Here is an 11,055-nt window from a genome sequence, read left to right on the forward strand (position 1 = left end):
TAAGGCTTCCAGTCAATGGTAGGCTCTTAGTACTTAAGTTTTGGGGGAGTAAAAAGTTATACACAGACTTTCAACTACATTGGGATGTCAGAGCCCCTAACTTCCGTGTTGTTCAAGAGACACATGTACATATTTAACCTTCTTCTTTATATTTGTCATTATTGTTGATTTTTCTATGTAAGTGTTTTTCAATTGGAAAAATATGTTCAAAAATTATTATAGTTGAAATGATTATATGAAATACAGAGATAAAGACAAATGAAAAACAATGATTAAATTTAATAGTATGAATCATACTGAATATTTGTTAAATAAAAAATTTATTTAGAATTGTGACCGGGCACGGTGTATCATGCCTGTAATCTCAGCACTTTGGGAGGCTGAGGTGGGCTGATCATTTGGGTTCAGGAGTTCTAGACCAGCCTGACCAACATGGTGAAACCCCATCTCTACTAAAATACAAAACTTATCCAGGTGTGGTGACAGGTGCCTGTAATTCCAGCTACTCGGGAGGCTGAGGCAGGAGAATTGCTTGAACCCAGGAGGCAGAGGTTGCATGGAGCCAAGATCGCGCCAGTGCACTCCAACCTGGGTGACAGAGTGAGACTCCATCTCAAAAAAAAAAAAAAAAAAACAGTATCTGAAACAGGTCTCACTCAGCTTAGAAGTTTATCTTGCCAAGGTTAAGGGCATGCCCGGAAGAAATAAACCTAATATCACAGAAACAGTCTGTGGTCTATGTCTTCCTCCAGAGATGACCTTGAGTACTTCAAGATGTAAAAGGGAAAAAATGGGCTGAAGGAGAAATATGGAGGGTCTGATAATTCACACGTTGTCAGGGAAAAGGAGCAGGTAGGGGAATATTCAATATTACATTCATCTTGCACTCAGTAAATTGGCACTTTACATAAGATAAAGTGAGCATAGAGTAGCTACCTATGGAGACATTTAACCTTTTACCTGTAGCTATCTGCTTAGGAACAAAAGGAAAGGCAGCTTCTTTCATGGCTCAACTTTCAGCTTTATTTATTTATTTATTGGCGTAGTAGTGAATTGGAATCCTTGAGTTTTTGTTTTTCTTTCACAGAATGGATAGATAATACAGAGCCTTCTTTAAATTTAGTGGGAAATGATTGTAGTGGCTATCTAATAATTAAGCAGATGAAGAGTTTTTTTAATGAATTGATCAACTGAAAGTCTACTTAAATAAAAAATAATGTTTTATTTCTAAAGCGTGTCTATGCAAAGTTGAAACATAGTATCAGGTAGAAAATATAACTCTCTAATAAATGCCATATACATAATTTTAAGTATTCGTTGCTCAAAATATTCTTGTGATGCCAACCGTGAAGTAAGGAAATGTTACAATACTTTGTAAGTCATTCATGGCATTGACCATATCTGCAGTTTTATGAACAGCGTAGTTTAGCACCAAACTATTAAGAACTTCTGAGAACCACTTAATCCAAACCTTCACTTTTACCAAGAAAGGACAATACCAGAAGTCTTATGTAATCCTATCAACTTTTTCAAAATACTAAAATGTGCTTTCAATTTTTCTTCAAGTCCTACTGTATTTACCTGCCTCTGCTTTCCCCAGAGATTTCTCACTGCTTACTTCAACATAGGTTTTTCTAAATTCCTATTCAATTATTAAAATTAATGCCTGCCAAGGCATTAATAGTGACTATACTATTAGCTTTCTTCTCCCATCCTCCTTGCAAACTTATTAAGGTACGTTGTTAAGTGAGATTTTCCAGTCTCTAGTGGTTCAATTCCCACCAACTAGAGCTTCTTCTTTGTCCTTGACTTTTCTTACCTGGCAATCAGGCTCTGGAGCTGCTTCTCATGACCACTCCTTTCACATACCTCAGCACTACCTTCCAAAATGTTTGTTGGCTTCTAGGAATTTTTCTATCCTTCTCCTTTATATCAGTACTTGCATTGTTCCCAATACTTGGCTTTGCTTTGAGACATACGCAAAAGCTCTGACTAATGTCATAATATAAAAATCTCAAATCCTATCCAAAAAGTAATCAGTAAACTAAACCCTCTCTTCCTATATTTGATCAGCTACCTTCATGGAAGTGAATTGTGGCTCCAGACAAACTTAGAGATTCTTGCCTTTAATTCTGTGAACCAGATGAGTAACCAGTCAAATTCTGACTCCTAAGAATTAAACCTTAGAATGAACCCTTTCTGGATCATTCTCTTTAGCCCACTTCTGAGAAAATCCTGAAACCTGGATAGGCTAGAAAGAGGAGATAACAGCACTAATAAGCTACTTCATAGCAAACCTTAGATGCTTCACCTCCTGACCAGACACAGTGGCCATGCTGCACAGATGCAGGTCTGAAACTTTTTAATTCTGAAATGTAATGTTTATGTTGTGCTCACGTGTAAAACACTTTGTTCATATTAAATTGATTGGATATTAACCAAACTAAACTATAGCCAGGCTGATCAGAAAGAGAGAGAGAGAGAGAGAGAGAGAGAGAGAGAGAGAGGATACAAACTAACAGCAGAAGGAATTAAAGAAGTGACATCACTATGAATTATATAGATATTAAGGAAATATTAAAACCATTGCTATAACAGTATATCAATAAATTCAACAATGTCAATAACAAAGACACATTATTTAACAACCTCAAACTACTAAAGGTCATGGAACAAGGATAACTGAAATAGCCTTATATTGACTAAAGAAATTGAATTTAGAGTTTAAATCTTCCCATAAAGAAAACTCTGACCCTATATGCCTTCACTAGTGAATTCTATTGAACATTAAGGAATAAATAATACTAATTCTACACAAACTCCTTCATATAATTGAAGAGAAGGAAATAGTTCTCAACTTGTTCTATAGGTCAGCTTTCTCCTAATACTAAAGGGACAAAGACATTACAAGAGATATAAACCCACACAAAAACACAGACCTATATTCTTATAAACCTAGGCACAAACATAGGTGCAAAACATAGGTGCAAAAACTTTATAAACATGGGTGCAAAAATTTTAATCAGCAAGTCAGATGAAATGACATTTTTAAAAGTATAATATGTTATGAGCAAGTGAATTTATAGAGACTTGCATGGTTCTTATTTTTGAGACAGCATCTCGCTCTGTTGCCCAGGCTGGAGTGCAGTGGTGTGATCTCAACTCACTGAGACCTCCTCCTCCCAGGTTCAAGGGATTCTTCTACCTCAGCCTCCTGAGTAGCTGGGACTACAGGTGCATGACACCACGTCTGGCCAATTTTTTGTATTTTTTAGTAGAGATGGGGTTTCACCATGTTAGCCAGGATAGTCTCAATCTCCTGACATCATGATCCACCTGCCTTGGCCTCCCAAAGTGCTAGGATTATAGGTGTGAGCCACCGTGCCCAACCTGGTTCTTTTGAACATTTGAAAATCAGCTATTGAAACCCATCACATTTGCAAACTGAAAAAGAAAAGGTGTATGATTATCTCAATGGATATAGAAAAAGCATTTGGCAAAAATCTAATATTTGTTCCTGATAAAACTATCAGAAAAATAGAAACTGAAAATGACTTTCTCAAATTTATAAATAGCATCTATGAAAAACTTACAGCTAATGTTATATTTCATTGTAAAATACTGACTGATTTTACCCATACAATCAAGAAAAAGACAAGAATGACTACCCTCACCACTTTTCCTTAATATTGTACTGAAGGTTGTAGCCAGTGTAATATGACAAGAAAATAAAATCAAAGGCATACAAATAGGAAAATAAGTTAAACTGTATTGATTAGCAAATAACCTAGTCATCCATATGAACAATCTGATGAAATCTAAAACAAATCTACTAAAACTAGTAATGGAGTTTAGAAAATATTCAGTGTAAAACATTGCTTTGAAACATATAAATTGTATTACTATCTGCTGGCAATAAAAATAGAAAAATAAAAATTTAAAAATTAATTTACAATGGCATCACAAACTGTTAAATACTTAGATAAATCTTACCTAAAATATGCAACACTTGAACACTGAATAAAAACACAACATTGCTGAGAGAAATTAAAAAAACATAAGTAAATGGAAGGACATATTTTGCTCATGGGTAAGAATATTTAATATTGTTAAGGTAACATTTATCCCAAAATTGATCTGTAGAATCCACATAATTCCAATAAAAAATCCTATCAGTTTTCTTTTTGTAGAAGTTGCAAACTTATTGTAAAAATGCATGTGGAAATGTAAAAAAAACAAGAATGGTCAAAATAACTTTGAAGGGAAACAAAATAGGAACACTAACGTTACTTGATTTCAAAATATAAAGCTAAAGTATTTAATATAATTGAGTGTGATATTTGCATAAAGATCAACAAACAGTTTAGTGGGTCAGAACATGAGTTCAGAAATGTACAACAAATTTTTTGGCAAAAGTAAAAAGTATTTGTGTGGAGGTAGGATCAGCATCTGGTGACTGAATAATTAAAATTCAATATCCTCCCTATTTTCTTATAAAATGAACTTATGTCTACCCAAATACAAAAATTTTAACACAAATTGGATCTTATAGTTAAGTGTAAAACATAGAACTATAAGATATATAAAAGAGGCCAAGTCCTGTGGCTCATGCCTGTAATACCAGCACTTTGGTAGACCAAGGCCTGGGAAACATCTAAGATCGAGTTCAAGATCAGCCTGGCTAACATGGTGAAACCCTGTCTCTACTAAAAATACAAAAATTAGCTGGGCATGGTGGCAGGCACCTGTAGTCTAAGCTACTCAAGTGGCTGAGGCAGGAGAATCACTTGAACCTGGGAGGTGGAGGTTGCAGTGAGCTGAGATTGTGCCACTGCACTCCAGCCTGGGCAACAGAGCAAGACTCCATCTCAAAGAAAAATAATACTAATACATAAAATAATAAAATAAAATATCTAAAAGAAAACAAAAAATCTTTGTGACTGTATTAGTCCATTCTCACACTGCTATAAGGAACTACTGGAGACTTAGTAATTTATGAAGAAAAGAGGTTTAATTAACTCACAGCTCTGCAGGCTTAACAAGAAACATGACTGGGAGGCCTCTGGAATCTTACAACCATGGTGGAAGGTGAAGAGGAAGCAAGCATCTTCTTCACATGGCAGCAGGAGAGAGAGGGCGAGGGAACAGGGGGAACTGCTACACACTTTCAACTAATGAGATCTTGTGGAAATTCTATCAGAAGTACAGCAAGGGGGAAGTCCGCCCCCATAATTCAATCACCTCCCAACAGCTCCCTCCATCAACACTGGGAATTACAATTAGACATGAAATTTGTGTGGGGAAACAGAGCCAAACCATATCAGTGATTTTGGGTCCCATATGTTGCAAAAATAATGAAATAAAAAGTTGTACATTTTGAATTTATCAACATTAAAATATTTAGTGCTTCAAAGGACACGGTTAGGACAATAAAAAGAAAAACTACAATGCCGAGACCAGCTCTGTTGGGGAGACCCTAACCCAGCAGTGCTAGAGGAATAAAAGATACACGCACAGAAATATAGAGGTGTGAAGTGGGAAATCAGGGGTCTCACAGCCTTCAGAGCTGAGAGCCCCGAACAGAGATTTACCCATGTATTTATTAACAGCAAGCCAGTCATTAGCATTGTTTCTATAGATATTAGATTAACTAGAAGTATCCCTTATGGGAAACCAAAGGATGGGCCAAAATAAAGGGATGGGTTGGGCTAGTTATCTGCAGCAGGAGCATGTCCTTAAGGCACAGATCGCTCATGCTATTATTTGTGGTTTAAGAATGCCTTTATGCGGTTTTCCACCCTAGGTGGGTCAGGTGTTCCTTACTCTCATTCCAGTAAGCCCACAGCCTTCCAGCGTTGGCGTTATGGCCATCGTGAACACGTAACAGTGCTGCAGAGATTTTGTTTATGACCAGTTTTGTAGCCAGTTTATGGTCAAATTTTGGGGGGCCTGTTCCCAACATTACAAACTTGTAGGAAAAAAATTGTAAACGATTCTTATTAGAAGATACAGAGAAAATATAAGGAATCCCTAAACTCAATAAGAAAACAACCAAAAATAAAATAAAAAAGAATTTGAACAGATACTTTGCTAAAGAAGATGTATGAATAAAATATAAGCATGCAAAAATAATCAATATCATTAATCATTACAGGAATATAAATTTGAGCCACAATAAGAGATTACTATATACTTATTAGATGGCTAAAATTAAAGACTGACCATACAAATTGTTTGTAAGAATGTGGAGGATCTGAAATTCTCATTCATTGCTGATAAGATTAGAAAATGGTGCAATCATTTAAAAAAAAAAACAGTTCAGCAGCTTTTAAAAATACATGGAAAAAAAAAGAAATACCTACCATTTGATCCAGCTATTGACTTTTAGGTATTTATGCAAGTGAAAATACAGCCTATAGTCATACAAAGATTTACACATAAATGTTCATAACACTTTATTGTAATAGCCAAAAACTGTAAATGATCCAATTCTCCATTAGCAGGTGAATTGATAAACAAATAGTAGTACATCCATATAATGGAATCATATTCAGCAATAACAAAATGAACTACTAACACAAACAAAAACATAGATAAATCTAAAAGTAACTATACTAAAGAAGCCAGACAATAATCTTTATATATTGCATGATTCCATTTATCCAAAATTTGAGAAAATGTAAATCAATTAATAGAGACAGCAAGGAGATCAGAGTGATTCCATGTGGAGGGCTGCGATGAAGTTGGAGGGAGATATTATACAGATGGAGGGTGGGATCACATAGAAGGAGGGAGGGATTGCATAAAAGCAGGAAGAATATTTGGAGGGGGTGATGAATATGTTCACTACACTAATTCTAATGATGGTTCTTCAGGTGTATGGACCTGTCAAAACTTTTCAAGTTTTAACTTTAAGTATGTGTAATTGATATACATCAATTATACCTCAGTTAACAATGAAAATAAAAACATTAAACCTTTTAATTCTAAAAAATTGCATTCATGTGTTTGACTCACATATAAAACCAGTTTGATCTTATAAAAATAACTGGACATTATCCTGTAGTTTTTACTCTGAGGGAATACTTCCTTATGTTCTTGTCTAATTTAAAATAAATTTCTTTCAGTCTTACTGAGGTAGAGATAAATAAAACAGCAAATTAGCTCCTCTGTCTAAAAATGTCCATTAGTGTTTTCTTCTAAACAATTTACTTTTCATTAGTAATCAGATCTCATTTTGGCAATCGTAATTTTCATTCCTTTTCTCTAAACCATAGTTTCCTTTTTCATTCAAGGGTACATTAGTCGCTAGAAGATCTTGTCTAAATCCTAGAGGAAAATAGTTGACATATTCTAATTCAGTGATTCTCACTGGAGTCTGAGAATCTGGGCTAAGCAGAATTTATATGTATCACCTGGAGAAGTTTGTTAATATTATCAGTACTTGATCCACACCTTTGTAAATCCTAAATCCTATCAGGAGTGGACAATCTTTATTTCTTAAAAGCTTTCCTGTGTTGATATGTAATGCATGGCCAGTCTTGGGAACCACTGGATGTTTCTGAACAGTAGGACTTTCTAAGAAACAGTAAGAAGTAGAAAAATTCTGATAAGTGGATTTGAATCAATTTATAAGATCAAGGAAATACGTATACATTTCTTCAAAGGAGAGACTCAACTGTGATTAACAATTTAGAGCAGTTAACTTCTCAAAGAAAGTAAAAAGACCTGTTTCCTTAACTACAGAAGGAAAAGGGGAATATGGACACTTGCCAAGGAGCCCAGGCAAGTGTAAAATGAAGTGGAGAAGAGTAAATGTTTCTTTAGTTTATATCCTGATAGAAGGATATAAAATATAATAGTATGTTCAGACTATAATTATAGAAATTCTGACTGATATGACAGTTTTACCCCTTGCCATTCATTACTTCCTAAAAATAAATAACATTCTGAAATAGCTACAAAATATTTGCAAAACATAGTTATGTCTTGTTTTGGCATGAATTATTTAGATGATTTCTGCAATACTCCACTTAATTTAGCTTGAAACTAAGAATGGTTTCAATCTTAGGCTAAATAAACATTGGGGAATTACTTTTGCAGCCAAAGCTCACAGTTTTGTCTTGCATTCCAATAGTATTTCCCTTCCCAACTACCCACCCAAAACTCATTAGTTCCCAAATCATATTTTAGTGATCATATCAAGGATCATTGTATCCAAAATCCCTTCTGGAGAATTCACTGGAGAATGATTAGAATTTAATGACAGAAAGGCTAGCATCTCCTTCCTCAGACAATTTCCACACTGTAATCAAGCAAGAAGACCAGGGATTTCCATTTTGTTAATGTGTTTGACTAGATATGCTGAATATCTTTCTATTGTAAAGCACTTAAACTTATGGATAAAACATTGAAAAACAAATATTACAAATGTACAGCTAAACTCTCAATAAAGTAAATAAAATATTTATGTTTCAGATTGATGATGAGACTGAAAATTAGAGTGATAAATTTAGGAGGTGATGATGCAGCTTTACTCTCAGGGAAGAAAGAAATTTTAGTAGCTTGGTTACAATGTTTACATTAGAATAGAACATGAAGTAGAGAGTGCTGGTAGTGAACTGGAACTGAGATTTTCAGCAGAAAGTGCTAGATCTGCAAAAGTGCTATACCTTCACTGGAATGATAGAATAAGAAAACACAAGTTTCCTCTGGCACTGTAAGACAAATTACACCAGTCATGGTGGCTCACACTTGTAATCCCAACATTTTGGAAGACTGAGGCAGGGGGATCACTTGAGGTCAGGAATTTGAGATCAGCCTGGGCAATATGTAGAGACCCTGTCTTTACAAAAATTACAATACAGAGCTAGGCGTGGTGGTGCAAGCCTGTGGTCTCATCTACCCAAAAGGCTAAGGTGGGAGAATGGCTTCAGCCTTATAGGTTGAGGGTGTGTGAGGAAGATGTGAGGGTGTGGAGCCACTATTATGCCACTGCACTCTAGCCTGGGTGACAGAGCAAGACCTTGTCACCCAGGCTGAAGTGCAGTGGCACAATAGTGTTGTGATATATATATAATGTATATATATATAAGCTATATATAGAGAGAAGCTATATATATATATATATCATATATAAGCTTTTTTATTGTGACTCGGTCTCTGGGTAAAGAGTAAAAAACATCCTCCTTAGAATTTGTAATCAGATGTTGAGGTTCTATATCACATGCTCTGTGTCCAGCTTCAAGTTCTGCTACAGCTGTGGTAGAGGCTTTCTATACGTTTAGTGGAGTCCTCAACTCATGTAACTGCCCCACCCCCCAGCTTTTCTCTAAAGCCCATAACCCCTCTTGGACAATCCTCAATCAATGGAGGATGGAAGTTAGGAAAAACATTTCTCAACTCCTTTCCAAAGGAAGATTCTGAGGGATATTTCACATTGTTTCTGAGAACAGCCCAGAACTGTTGAGCCCCATCTCCCTCCAGCGATGATGACAGCTCACTAGCATACACTTTATTGGTATCATGTTCTTCACTGCCCCATTCTGACTTACTGAGAACCCCCTCCCAAATATGGCACCTATACATAAGTCATTGTATCAAGCAATGCTTTCAGGAAAATACAAATTAAGACAATGCATTTCATGACATGTGAATCTGGGCTTCATTTTTTCAATTTTCTATAAGATATGGGCATCCTTGAGCTAAAAGTATTGGTGTCAAATTATACTTAGATCAGTGGATCCCCTCATGCATCTGACAAAAACAAATGCAAGACACTCTGATGGTAAACACTCTAAAACCAAACCACCTGGTGTCATTCCAAATAAACTCTTCCAAAATGAGTTCAAAATACAAAATGGCAAACCAGGAGAAGAAATAATCCATTCAAAGCAGTATCCAGCACTAAAGATTGTGGTATTTAACTTGCTTAGCGGCTTAAAGAACACTAATCATATTATCTCTTAGTTTTTAAGGGTCACACACTCAGTGCAGAGGGGTGCTTTCTTTCCGCTTCCACATTACTGGACATATCAGCTGGAAGACTTGACGGCTGACTGATTTGAATTATCTAAAGAATTGGCCGGGCGCGGTGGCTCAAGCCTGTAATCCCAGCACTTTGGGAGGCCGAGACGGGCGGATCACGAGGTCAGGAGATCGAGACCATCCTGGCTAACACCGTGAAACCCCGTCTCTACTAAAAATACAAAAAAAAAAAAAAAAAACTAGCCGGGCGAGGTGGCGGGCGCCTGTAGTCCCAGCTACTCTGGAGGCTGAGGCAGGAGAATGGCGTGAACCCGGGAGGCGGAGCTTGCAGTGAGCTGAGATCCGGCCACTGCACTCCAGCCGGGGCTACAGAGCAAGACTCTGTCTCAAAAAAAAAAAAAAAAAAAAAAAAAAAAAGAATTCATTGGGGATAGAGAAGCTGCTTCTAATGTTACTTCACACGGCTGGAGAATTGGCACTTACTGTTGGCAGTCAGTCTCAGTTTTTTCTCCATATGATCTTCTCTACATGGCTACTTGAGTGTCCTCAGAACATGGTAGCTAACTCCTCCCAAAATGAGCAAAATGGAAGACCAGAGAGGAGGCTGTAAACTTTTTAATGACCTAATTCCTACATCACACACTTTCACTTCAACAATATTCTATTTGTCACATATGTAAGTCCTATTAATTGTGGGACAGGATTAGATAAGAGTGTGAATACCAGGAGCCAATGCTTACTAGGAAAATAATGAATGTTGGTTACTACAGAGACCATGGTGGAGTTGTCTTATATGCCAAATGAACTAAACTGGAATTGCATTCCCCAGAATTCCCAACGAACTCAGATATATGATATAAAACTATCCAAACCGAAACACAAAGAAAAATAATAAAAAGCCACTGAACAGAGTCTCAGTGATGTGTGAAGCAATTTCAAGTGGCATAAACATTACGTGATCGATGATATAAAAAGGAAGATGAAAAAATATTTGCAAAAATAATTACCACAAATTTTTCCCATTTTGAATTAAACTATAGACAACTACGTTTTCAAAACTTAACACAC

The sequence above is a fragment of the Macaca mulatta genome, chromosome 7 (genome assembly GCF_049350105.2).
Source record: "Macaca mulatta isolate MMU2019108-1 chromosome 7, T2T-MMU8v2.0, whole genome shotgun sequence".
NCBI classification, from domain to species: Eukaryota; Metazoa; Chordata; class Mammalia; order Primates; family Cercopithecidae; genus Macaca; species Macaca mulatta.